Consider the following 14,183-nt stretch of genomic DNA (forward strand, 5'->3'; position numbering starts at 1 on the left):
CCGTCTCTGAGCTGCTCTTTATTTCTGACTCATGAGTTGTAGCCAGGTAAGACAGTACAGAATCAGGTTTAAAGTAAAGTATCACATTTCATACTTATGTATGAGTATGGTCTGAGAGGAAAAAATTTCTGAAGTCCAGGCTTTGGGAAAATCACCTTTAATGTGGGATGCAGCTCATGAGATGACTGAGATCTCCTGAGCTCTGCATAAATATTTTAAGAAGGACTTGAGATTTGCTTTTCTCATGTGTGTGTACTTTAAATTTTTTACCACAGTACTACCATTCTAAGATCTACAGGAGAAGTAAGCAGAGATAGCATTTGTTTATCTTCTTATGTTTTGAGCTATGGGAGAAAAGGGGCCAAAGGATTCCCTTCCTTAAGTGTGGCATTTTGAACTTTTTCAGAAGCAGTTTGACAGACTTGCACGTGAGCTGTGCCTATTTCTCACTGTCATGAGCATGCCATGACTCAGCAGTGGGTTCATGTCTAATACCATTACACTTGAATGAAAACTGATTATTGATAGATCACCTTGGGGCGGATGGTGAAAGAGTCTGGGGCTCAAGTGATCTTCTCACTCCTTCCATTTTCCACTGATGATGTGGGAAGGAATGGGAAGATTCAGTTCATAAACGATTGGCTTCGAGACTGGTGCTACAGGCAGGGCTTTGGATTCTTTGATAACAGCTGGTTTTATAGGGCACCAGTCTGGACAATGACAAGTGGGAAAGGTTTATCTCACAGAGGCAAAAGGATGCTGGGGCACGAATTAGCAGGGCTCATTTGGAGAGCTTTACACTAGATTTGAAGGGGGATAGGGTTGTAGCTGGGCTTGCCCCAGTGGGGCAGCACTCCAGAATTGATGAGGACTGGGAGGCCTCCTATAATCCTGGGGTGAAATCGGTGTGCTCAGCTCACTCCCTGGAATGTCTGTACACCAATGCGCGCAGCATGGGAAATGAGCAGGAGGAGTTGGAAACCTGTGTTAAGTCAGGAGACTATGATCTGGTGGCAGTTACAGAGACGTGGTGGGACAGCTCACATGACTGGAATATAGTCATGGAGGGCTATGTCCTCTTCAGGAAAGACAGGCCAGCCAGGCGGGGTGGTGGGGTTGCTCTTTATGTACGAGAGCAGCTACAATGCACCGAGTTCTGTCCAGGGACAGATGATGAGCGAGTTGAGAGTCTGTGGGTGAGAATTAAGGGGCAGTCTGGCAGGGGGGATACTGTTGTGGGTGTCTGTTACAGATCACCAGATCAGGGTGAGGAAGTTGACGAGGCCTTCTACAGGCAGCTGAGAGCGGCGTCACAGTCACAGGCTGTGGTCGTCGTGGGGGATTTTAACTTCCCTGATGTTTGCTGGAAGGACCACTCAGCAACCCAGCCGCAGTCCAGGAGGTTCCTCCAGTGTATGGATGATAACTTCCTCCTGCAAATGGTGGATGAGCCAACCAGGAGAGGAGCGCTGCTGGATCTCATCCTTGCTAACAAGGAAGGTCTGGTCGAAGCAGTAAGGGTTGAGGGCTGCCTTGGTTGCAGCGACCACGAGATGGTGGAATTCAGGGTCTTGTGTGGTAGGACTAGTAGAATACCAAGTAGAATTGCAACCCTGGACTTTAGCAGGGCAAACTTTGGCCTTTTCAAGCAATTGCTAGGGGAAATGCCATGGGCAAGGCTGTTTGAAGGTAAAGGGGCCCAAGATAGTTGGTTGGCATTCAAGGATTGCTTTTTCCGAGCTCAAGATCGGAGCATCCCAACACGTAGGAAGTCAAGGAAGAGGGCCAGGAGACCTGCGTGGCTAAATAGGGAATTGCTGGGTATGCTCAAGTGGAAGAGGAGAGTTTACAGGTCATGGAAGGAGGGGCTGGCCACTTGGGAGGAATATAAAGCTGCTGCTAGAGGATGTAGGAAGGCAGCTAGGATGACTAAGGCCTCCTTAGAATTAAACCTGGCGAGAAGGGTCAAGGACAGCAAAAAGAGCTTTTTCAAATACATGGCAGACAAAACTAACACCAGAGGCAATGTAGGCCCACTGATGAACGGGATGGGTGCCCTGGTGACAGAAGATACAGAGATGGCAGAGTTACTGAATGCCTTCTTTGTCTCTGCCTACTCTGCTGCAGGCAGTCCTGAAGAGCCCTGTACCCCTGAGACCTTAGATGAAGTCAGGTCAATGAAGCGGTTTGCCTTAGTCGATGAGGAATGGGTTAGAGACCAGTTGAGCAATCTGGACATCCATAAATCCATGGGTCCAGATGGGATGCACCCGCGGGTGCTGAGGGAACTGGTGGAAGTCATTGCTAGACCACTGTCCATCATCTTTACCAAGTCTTGGGAAACGGGAGAGGTGCCTGAGGACTGGAGGAAAGCAAATGTCACTCCAGTCTTCAGAAAGGGCAAGAAGGAGGACCCAGGTAACTATAGACCGGTCAGCCTCACCTCCATCCCTGAGAAAGTGATGGAACACCTTATCCTTGGTGCCATCTTAAGGCATATCAAGGATAAGAGGGTTATGAGGGGCAGTCAGCATGGCTTCACCAAGGGGAAATCATGCTTGACCAATCTCTTAGCCTTTTATGAGGAAATAGCATGGTGGATGGATGATGGCAGATCGGTGGATGTGGTCTACCTTGACTTCAGCAAAGCATTTGACACAGTCTCCCACAGCATCCTCACAGCTAAATTGAGGAAGTGTGGTCTGGATGATCAGGCTGTGCCCTTGGGGCCAAGAAGGCCAATGGCATCCTGGGGTGTATTAGAAGGGGGGTGGTTAGTAGGTCAAGAGAGGTCCTCCTTCCCCTCTACTCTGCCCTGGTGAGACTGCATCTGGAATACTGTGTCCAGTTCTGGGCCCCTCAGTTCAAGAAGGACAGGGAGCTGCTGGAGTGAGTCCAGCACAGGGCAACTAAGATGATTAAGGGAGTGGAGCATCTCCCTTATGAGAAAAGACTGAGGGAGCTGGGTCTCTATAGTTTAGAGAAGAGGAGACTGAGGGGTGACCTTATTAGTGTATATAAATATATAAAGGGGGAGTGTCACGAGGATGGAGCCAGGCTGTACTCAGTGGCAACCAATGATAGGACAAGGGGTAATGGGTACAAACTGGAACACAAGAGGTTCCACTTAAACTTGAGAAGAAACTTCTCAGTGAGGGTGACGGAACACTGGAACAGGCTGCCCAGGGAGGTTATGGAGTCTCCTTCCCTGGAGACATTCAAAACTTGCCTGGACACATTCCTGTGTAACCTTATCTAGGTGTTCCTGCTCTGTCAGGGGGATTGGACTAGATGATCTTTTGAGGTCCCTTCCAATCTCTAGCATACTGTGATACCTCATATTTCTGTAGTTTCACTTTTCATGATGGTTTACAAATACTGAAGCATTTGCTCAAGAAAGGACATGAATCCTTCAAGTTCATGCTTGAAGGGGGCAGCCTAGCATTAGATATAATACCAACAAATTCTGCTTTCAGTCATCTATTTTTCTTTTATATTTGCCATATTTGTAGTTCTCTAGTTTTACAATGTAGCCCCAACTTGTTTTTCAGATGTAACATAAGTTTCTTCTAGAAGGCTTCTTGAGTTCTTGATAGGACACTGTGGTATCCATGTTTAATTTAAAAAACACCATTAAGTGAGCTGCACAATTAATATTTCCAGTATATCTCTTTGACTGATAAACTTCTGTTCATCCTTGCATGCTTCAACTGGGGGGACTTATACATGGATAGGTACTTTTTTCTCATTCTTTTTGTGAGTTGTTCTTATTTCAGTGTGGGCTTTTTTCTTTTTTTTTTTTTTCATACTTTTTATAATTTGACTTCATAAATTCATCAGATCTTTTCCTGTTTTTTTTTTTTCTCTTCTTCCATTTAACCTGGTTGCCTGTTTTTTTTTTTCAGCAGCTTTGCAGGAAGTGTGCATTTGTCAAGGAATGTCCTTTTTCTCTCCAGTGTTTTTAACATGTATTTAACTAACCTCCTTGATTTATTTAGGTGTCTGTGTGCTGACACAGCATGACTTTTGTTTCCACTAAATGAAAGAAAAACATCCACCCATATGGTACTTAGACTAAAAAATAGCCTTGGTCTACAACAATTCTGACTATTTAGTAGCTTTAAGTACTTAATTTCACATTTTTATTGTATTTCATCACTTGGCAAATGAATACAGGCCTTTTATCCATTCAGTAGTTCTTTGGATTGGGGTTATTTGTTCAGGTGGGAATTTTGCTGATTTCTTTTTCTAAGTATAATGTTGGGGTTTCTATTAGGGGCTTTGGTTGAAATGTCAGACTGATGTTTTTCCTGCAAATTGCTGTGTAGTCCTCAAAAGATCACGGTAATACAGTCCAGTGAACTGCTAGCATTGGTAAAAATTAAAACCTGCTTACCAGTAAATATGCAGGGATACTTTTCAGCTTCCTGTATGTGTTGTGGGTTTTAAAACTGAAGTAGGCTTTTGAAGACCCATATAAAGCTTGTGGCATAAAGTTTTGAGGTGAGCACAGGTCTTTACAAGGTCAGAAGCAGTAAATTCATGGCTTTCAACCTGAGGTTTGTGGTTACTTTCTGAAGAGTCCACAAAAAGTAATTTAAAAAGCAGATCTGCTATCAGTAGGTTTATATTTGCTCCCTGTGGTTGTGTCCTTCCGTTGCAAAATTTTAATATGTCTGAAATGATCAATTGAGAATCCCTGAAATAAAAATACAGTTTTATGTAAGACAGTAGCTAAATAGAAATGAGTTTGACAGAGTGAGCATTTTTGGTTTTGTTTTTTTTTTTCATTCTTTCTGTTGTTGCTTGCATGCACTGTTGAGCCTTCAACCTACGCAGTGTACAAACGTATGAGCCTGTGTCAGCAAATCACAGAATGGTTTGGATTGGAAGGGACCTTAAAGATCACCTAGTTCCAGCCCTTTGCCATGGGCAGGGACACCTTCCACTAGACGAAGTTGCTCAAACAGCTGATGCTCAGTGTGCAGATATAAGCAATGAACCCATCTGTGATTTAGAGGATGGCATGTGATTTAGAGCTGTGGCCTTGTCCTGAAAAGCCAAGACCTGACTTTTCTGGTGCCTCTTCTGATAAGCATGAAACTTTGCATTTCACTATGTGAGAGCAGCCACATGGTTTTGCATGTTGCCATTGCATTCTAGTAACTTAATAATTCTTGCTTTTTAGTTAATCTATGGTAGATCTGATTTAAGGGTCTAACTGAGGGGTTTTTATTGGTGGTTGGTTGGTTTGGTTTTTTTTTCTTTTTAGGAATTATTTAAACATGGCATTTAATTTTTAAAACACCTGATCAGCTGCCACTGAAGCCTTTCTCAATATCTGACAGACCCTATGAAACTCCTTAATGCTCTAATATCTGCAGATGACCATGCCAGAGCTGGGATTCACATGAGCAGAAATGTGCCTAGCTCTTCCCTAAGCCCTCTTGATTTCCTGACTGAAAATGAATGTATGAGGGGAGGATACAAAATGAATGATCAAAACTTGAGGACCAGTATAAGTTCTGAGAGCAAAAAATGAGTGGTATGGGATATAGTAAAAATCTAAGGGGCCTTCTCTGCTACTATCATTTTAGCTGCTAAGGTTTGAGGCTTTTTTTTTCTTCACCTAAGGTTATATAGCTGCTCTTCAAAGCGTACTCCTTTTTCTCCTTCACATTGTTTTTTCAAGTGCTTTGGAGTGTACAGAAATAAAAATAATTGATATGTCCCCTTCTCTAAATTTGTTACAGGACTCTCATTATCTGTGTTTGTGTATATTTTATTGCTTCTTCCCTTTGTTTTCTCCGAGCACACATAGAAGCCAGATTTATACTCTTGACTACCTTTATGCTCAATGCGTAACTAAGCTTTGTGGGTGTGATCAATACCAATTAAGTTTATTTGGAAACAGAGATCTTGCACTGAAGCAATTCTAAAAAGATTTTGAGCAGGAATGGGACTAGTGATGGTCATGATGTGAAACCACTAATGTTAGTTAGTGATAGGTGTGGTAGAGCCTCTTGCTATTGAGGTACTTTTAATTCCAGTTGTCAGTCTGATGTGTTAAGCAAAGCCAGGGAATGAAAGACTAGTAGCAAAGCAGCAGTGTTGTGTGGTAGCTTAAAAGAAACTGTATTTTCTAACAGTATAGTCAGAGGCTGCCTTCCCAACAAAAAAAGTCAAACCAATGAACCCAGCCTTTAGGGTGTCAACATTACAGATATAAAATGGAGACTACGTTTATCACTCTTAGAAAATTCTAATATGGAAAAAGTTGCCAACTTCAGCAACTGGGTATTATTTGCGAGAGTGTGTGAAGCAGATCCAGGCTGACTTAATGAATAGTTTAAGTTTGTTAGAAAAAGTTAGCACTTCTTGTGACGTGCTATTAGGTTGTTTGCTTATTCTAATGAAAGTGCTCATCAAACAGCACTCTTCTCAGGGTTATTTGTCTACTGCATGAAAATAAGGTAGTCTGTGTGCTTTCCAGGATACCTGGATGCTGGATCTTTTATGAGGGTTTGTCTATAGCTATTTTCTTCATACTTGTCTGTACCTTGGGTGATTGTGAATGTCAGATGATTTGAGGGGCATCTTTTACCCACCTGGGTGATACTTACAAGTGTAAGGACAAATTAGAGCTTGAAGCATACCTTCAATCCCTTTCAGGGTAACACTGATGCAGCTTTCTTGTTAGAGTGCTCCAAGCGGTGCTTAACGCCAAGGGTATTGGAGCTCAAGCTCCACAGCAAATAACCCAATCAAAAACATTGGGCTTCACTTTGCATTTTTGTTTTTAGCAACCACCTCCTCCCTGGTCACTAACTCCCACGCAAAATAAACAGGGCCCCCATGGCCTCATTCATCAGAATGTGTTCGTGGTTTTCAGCTGCTGGTGCAGGTGACTGCATGACTTTCCAGCTTTGTCTAGGCGAGGTCTAGCAAGGCCTTCCCAACTTAAATTTTGGTGTAAGCAGGCTCAATGTCAGCTTCAGCTGTCTCAATCAAGGGTCTGCCTAAGATACCTTCTTAGTGTCAGAAGTCATTGAAACAAGTGGGCTTTGGGTGCTGAAGACTTCCTGAAGCTTGCTGTCTTAGCGTGATGGGACACAGCATCAACATTTTTGGCAAACTTTTATAAAGACTGCTTGAGTTCTGCTGAATTTGATCTTTCTACTGGTTTAGGAACTCTGTGAAGCAGATGATAAATTCACTCCAGTTTTCCCTTAGCCTAATAGCAGTAGAACATTGTTCTTTAGTTTTACACTGCTGTTTGTTTCTGCTACAGCCTAATCTTTCCTTCACTTGGAGGGAAAGACCTAACACCAGAGTCCTTCCTCTCCAGCACAAACTTGAGAGCAGGGCTCTTTCTTCAACTGAGGGTCTTCCCCTTTGGAAAGTCAGCAGCACAAAGATCCTTGCCAGAAGTGTTGGCAAGACTTTCAAATTCTTGTTGCTGATACAGATGCTATTTGTCAGGACACAAGTAGGAACAGCTTGGTCTTCCACCAAGACTTGGTATAATTACCTGTGGCTTAAGGTTAGTTCAATGGGCTTGATAATGGGTCTGGTATGGAGGCTTGGATTAGCAGTCCTCTGCCCTTTTGGAGAAGATAAAGAATCACAGTTTGCTTCTTATGGTAGCATAATTTCTTTTATATGTCAATATCATAATCATATAATGAAAATATAAGAATAATCTTCTGATACTGATACTCTGGCAATAGGCTAAGCTGAGTGCTACTCAATGGAGGTTTTTAAGTTGGAGGAAGAGAGACAAGTCTGTTCTCTCTGCAGTAAGCATGTGTTGCTCCTGTTAACTTTGAGGGAATTATTTGCATGTGTTTAAAAAAAACAAAACGTGGAAGATGGCAGTTGGAGTGCTCATTATTAGTTTGTGTTCAACCCTGCAGTAAAACGCAATATTTATACAGCAGTATTCATTTTCAAACTGCTGCTGAATAGTAAATCTAGTAACACTTTTGTAGGGCTGGCTGGCATTATCTTCCCCCTTTACAACTGGAAAAAAAAAATGTACTAAAGAGCTAATTTGTTCAAGACCACCAAAGTAACAGGTGGCAATGCTGTGATTAAAATGATTAAATCTGCAACGACATATCTGTGTCTACAGCTGGAGCAGTGTATTTTTTAAATGGCTGCTCCTGAGGGTAGCAGTACTTACGCAGTTTTACAATTGATGGAGCTAGAGGTATAAAGGTCAGATGCTCATGTATGCCATTCAGTGCTTTTTTACTGCTTAAGAGTGTAAGACACAGTGTCTGCAGTGATTGTTTCTTTCAGGTTCATGATCTTGGTTTTGTTTTCTTCAGTCTTGCCTTTTTGTTAGCTGTTACAGTGTTTGATGTCTCATGGTTACTGCTTTTAACTGCATTTGGGTGCTTGTCACTGTTTATACGTGCTACTTTGTTGTAAAGCACTATTTCTATTGAAGGATAAGAGTTTGTGATGTGTACTACATATTGGTCTATCTTTGTGTGAGAGTCCGTCTGGTTCTTCCCCTTTTTTGACGATTTCAATTTTTTATGACAGGAAAGTTCAAATCTTTGAACAATTTAAATCTGTTGTTAAGGTTGAGTATTAAATATAAAATGATTGCAATCCAGCATAGTTACTGTGACTTTTGTATCTTACTGTTTTACTTGCCACATTTATTTTAACTTTTGTACATGGTCTGTGTTGTAATTCACTGAGGACACTTCACTAAGCATACATGAAACTAGGTTTTTGTGAAGTCACCAGATTGATCTGTCATGGCCTATGTTAGTAAACCTACATGTTCTCATTTCTCACTTCTGTATTTGTTCATAGGTACAAATGAGATGAACTGAGAGAAGAACTATTTTTCTTAGGCCTTAATAACTTTATCCTTCATCAAAATAGCATATGAAATTGATTGAAAAAGTTTTCTGTTGGTGTGACTTGTCAACAGTTCTGGCTGTTACAACTTCTTGTCCTGACAAGCCCCAATTCATTTTACCCTGACATAACCATCAGTTTTAAGTACAGTACTGTCTTGATCTTCTCATTCAGAAGCTGATAGTGATCACAACTGGCACTGGTGCATGTTACATTTATCTGCTTGGAAAACAGGCTGCTGAGATCATGTGTGGAATCTTACTAGATTAGTTGCTTTGACTAATTTTTCTAAAGTAAGAGGCAACAACTTGACATCATCTTTAAATATGAACAAACCCAAGACAAGAGATGTCCCTGCTCATTGCATAAGGGTTGGGCTAGGTGACCTTTGAGGGTCCCTTCCAGCTAAAACTATTCTGTGATTCTATGAAAATACTTTCTCTGCCATGTGCAAGAAAGTACATATTGAGCAATGTATGAACAAATACACTACCCCCACCATGCCAATCAAACTGCTTATCTACCAGTTAAGTAAATACAATCAAAGTCTGCTAGTCCAGGAACAACATAGTAAATGGCATTGCTGGTTTCTGCCTCTTATCATGAATCATGAAAAGCAAGTGCAAAATCATACCGGTCTTTCCAAATAAAAGAGCAATTCAGAGTGAGTATAGAGACAAGACTGCTTGAGAATGTTTTCTGCACAGCAACAGGGATTGTTTGTTTGTTTGTTTCACCCTACCTGAAAGATTAGTGATAGCCCTTCCCCAGCCCTGAGACTTTCCTCTGCATTGCCTTATGCAGAGTACTACTTTGCTTCAATATGTTGATTCATGTAATTCATGCCACTAGAATTACATAAAAATCAGAAGAGGTGCTAGGGAGGACAGAGGTTACTGTCCCTTAGGTAGTGTTATTGAGCTGTAGTAATGCTTGAATGTTTGGCTTTCACTTTTTCTGTCATGACACATTGATGGTACAGCAAGAGTTGTAACTTCAGGTACAAATCAATACACTGTTTCTGCTGGGGCCAAGAAAGGAATGAACAATGCAAAAAGGCCAACAGAATTGCAAAAGTAGAAATCTCCTGAGGATGAAGAAGCCTATATGCTACCTGTTTTAAAAATGTTTATTGAGAAGTGATAGAGAAGAAATGTGTGTGTCTTGATGTAAATTGTCTTGCTTATTAGAGAGTCATTACACCATCTATTAGATCCATGTGTGTTAGGGAGTCTCTGTTCTCTAGACTGCTTTAACAGTGACAGATTATGCTGAAAAAACCTATTTGAAAAAACATTTGTCCTGCAGCCTGTAGTGATAAGAAAAATAAGAGCTGTTAATTAAGGGTGAAAAAATGTAGGAAATTGATAAAAACTCTGCCTATCAGTAGCATAGGTTTGCTGTGCTATTGTACAACAGAACTTTAATTTTCAAGGATGAGGAATCTGTACTGCAAATGCTAATTTTCAGCCTGTTTAGGTGGATAATCTGCTGGAACAGATTACAGTCCTTATCTTTTAGATTTGTATACCATACATAGCACTATGAATTTATACCATATGCTAGCCTGAATAAAAATGTATTTTCTTCTATTTTGTGGGCTAGGCATGTTGTTGGTACATGGTACCAATAGGCACCAGAGATTTCGGAACAGATTGCAGCTCTTCTATTAAATAACACTGAAGGTACTGAGATTTCTGAAGCTATGACTTTATATCACCTGTCCAAAGAACAATTTGATACCATCTCATTTTAAAACAAAATGTTTCAAAATCTTGGCATGTGCCATGAATGCTCTATTTATGATTGATTGATATATTCTATTTACAGGGTACCTGTAAGTTGTATGACCTGCAAGGAGTCTAATCATTCTTCCACTTTCATATTGTTCTTGCTGCTTTCACTTGCTTTCCAATTTTTGGGTTGAATTCTGTTAGTTGGCCTCCAGACAGAGGTCAGGCTTTTACCAGTATATCAGTCATTGCCTCTACCCACCTTCTTTTGCTTCCTAAGTGCTACCTTTATGGAATTCTATCTAAATGGCTGCAGTTTCTGTTTCTACAATAGTTACAATTTCTTAGTTTGGAAGTTATCAATAGGTGGATTTAAGTCAGTGCCTTCACCAAATAGGTTGAAGTGTACTTTAAAGCAGCCTTAGAAAAGCCCCTTACAGCAAATCTTTTTCAAGGTGATGGACTGAAAAAGCAGTAAAGTAGATGGTATTTTCTAGAGAACTGTCTTAATGCCTGACCAAAATGAATCTTTAAAATACAATCTAGGCTGCAGCTGCTGATTGCATCAAAGGGGGGAGAAAGCAGAGACTGAAAATCAGATGATGGCTATCTTGAATATTGCTAGACTAGATGTCCATCAAAATATGCATAGAAGAAAAAAATGTTGAATATATGAACTTTTAGTGAATGCTATTGCTGCTCTTTCTTAAACAGTCCTGCTCTCCTGAATGTGAGGATGAGAGTCCATCTGCAAAATAGGCTGACTGGTGTTTGTCTCTTTTCCAGAGGTCCTAGTTGTACCTATACACTGACAGAGCCACAGCTAGAGTAGCTGAAAGCCCTAGTTTAGCATTTGTCCAGCAAGTGAGGAGAATGTGAATGCTCACACAAGGGGACATTCACATGGGCTTCTGCCCCTTCTGGAAGGATCAGGTTATTTTAATCACTGCCTCCTGGTATTTTCTGAAACAAACTTGGTAAGTCCATGCCAGCAGGCCAAATCCAAACTCTCTGAAGTGCATACTGTAAAGGTGGCTAGCGATATCACAGTGAGAAGCTCAAGAGGTTTTTTCTTGCTATTGGCAAGACAGTAATAGTGGTGGTGTTCTCATGACTTACAAAGTATAATTAACTTTGTCTCCTAAAATAAATCTAGATATAGGGAGTAAATATATTAATTAGCCTTTCTTAGTGATAAATCTCTGAAGAGTAATTGTCCAGACCTACTATTACTTTTGCTGTTTTTTAGTTGATTGAACAGTTCTTGTCCTTTGACCTATGGAAAATGAAGCTTATCTCAAGACCACAGTTGCAGACAGCTTCTGCAGGCACAGATTTAAATGATTGTGCACAGTTATGCTGAATTCTACTGAGCTACCCTAAATTCCTCAAATTGCTCCGACAGAATTTAATGAAACTGTAACAAAAACAAAACCTAAATTAGTTTTAGTCTGGTCGCTATTCTTGGTCTGCTTTTTACATACATTTAGATCATTTAGAAGCTTCATTTTGGTTATTCTGCTTATCTTGTTCCTGACGTAACTTCCATATTCTCCTTTATTAGTATTTATTCAATGTCGGTATAAAAACATGGGAAAGAAGCAACCTCTTTCAGTGGGCTGCAGCCATCATTTTCATGTGAACTGGTCATGAGGTCACTGAGAAACAGTAACATTTAGACCTGTTAGAAAGAAAATTGAAACAGTAATTGAGATGCAGGCTTTTAAATCAATATAAACCTTGTATCTAAAAGACTATCTTTGTATTGATATTCGGTTAAACAGCAGTAGAGCAGTCCTTAGCCTTTTACTGGATAGTATTACATGTCACAATATTTATAATGCAACGTATGTTTTACACTATAATCCATATAAAGCTAGTTGTTTATTGCTTCTAAGCCTTTCTAGATGTAGTTGAATTTCTTTTGCTAGGCAAATTGTTAATGATAAGGTAGGCAAATAATAATTTTCTTGTAGTATGCTATTCTGTCTCCTCAAATAGGGGACTCTGAGATATCGAAAGTAATTGAATACAAGGGAGATGTAACATTTCTATCACAGAATCCTCTAGATAAATGTCCATACTTCAATTATTTTATCCACTATAACTTCTATTTCAGTAACTATTGGAAGGTTGAACTGTAACTGAAGACTTAATCTTTACTGCATGTGAAGAGACCCATAATTAAGTTGGGCACAGTTATTTGCCTTGTAGCATAATTTATATTTTAGATGAGATGATGTGGTTTTTGGTTGTTTTTTTTTTTTTTTTTTTTTTTTTTGTTTTTTGCTTTTGAAGTAAACTGGTTTCTCTTCTTCCTATTTAGTGCATAGGCTTGGTGTTTTCTGCCATTGCTCTATATACTCAGAACTTGCTGTGTAGTAACATGAGAGGCTTTACGTTGGTGTTTTGTCAGCTTAACAAAGATTACACAATGGAGATATGAATACTTACTGTAATGCTGCTCCTCCACAAGGTGTCTGACTTACATCTTCAGTCTTTGCTTCAGCAACATTTCCTCTTTCTACCAGTTCCTGGTAAATCTGATGTTTGAGCTGATGCTTGTGTTACATGAATGCAAAATATTTTTCATGATTTTTTTTATTTATTTAAGAATTGATTCATTACCTTAATTATGGGAAAGGTAGAAAATCTGTGAAGGACAGAATTGGTCATGATACATGTTAAGTGTTTAACTTGTGCTTCTTCCTGTATATTTTTTGACTCTTGTATATTCCTGTTCTGTTATGAAGTCTAATACCAGTGTGCTCGGACCTGATCTAGAAAAAGTGATGTGTTTTGCTTCCTGAAATGTGCTTAATGATATTTATTGACATTAAGACAATATTTGTCTGAAGTGATTCTTATTTGTGGAGGATGTTTTGAAAAGGTGAATTTAGGGCACAGGTATTTATTTTGCTCTTTGCTAGAGGTATGCAATGGGGAGAAATTTTATCAATGCAATGCGATATAAATCCTTGATCACCAAGTATTATAAAGGCCATAAACATGGCAGACCAAAAAATGGTTTTATATAGCAAAATAAACAAAGTGTAGATATCCTGAGAATACTTAGCTTTCCTGCAAGCAAAATGTTCTTAGACTTTTAACTTTCTAAAGGAAAACGTTGAAGGAAAACATTCTGATGTATATTCTTCTCCCCACCCCTGTTCCCCCCCGTCCCCCACCTTAGGTAAAGCTATTTGCTGAATAAAGCTAATACACAAATAGCTTTGACCCTGGAACTGTATTTTCTGAAAGTAAATAAGCTTTGATAAATTTTTGCACAGGTCTGTATGCAGCATCCCATACAAAGCTGTATATAGATAATTCTGCTCTGTCTGGGTTCGTTTGATTTCTAAAGTATGTGGATGACACAGCTATTTTTACCAAAGCTGAGAAGAGAACTTGCATGATTTTTGTCCAGATAATACCTTATTCAGGAGAGTACTATCTGGTATAATGGGAATAGTCATGGCTTATTTATGTATATATCAGAATTTTTATTATTACATTGCATACTTTTCAAAATTTTTGGCCTAAATAATATTTGGATTTATATTGAATATA

Source organism: Pezoporus wallicus, unplaced genomic scaffold (genome assembly GCF_028554395.1).
Source record: "Pezoporus wallicus isolate ANWC-B61680 ecotype Strahan unplaced genomic scaffold, APGP_CSIRO_Pwel_v1 contig_6658, whole genome shotgun sequence".
NCBI lineage: Eukaryota > Metazoa > Chordata > Aves > Psittaciformes > Psittacidae > Pezoporus > Pezoporus wallicus.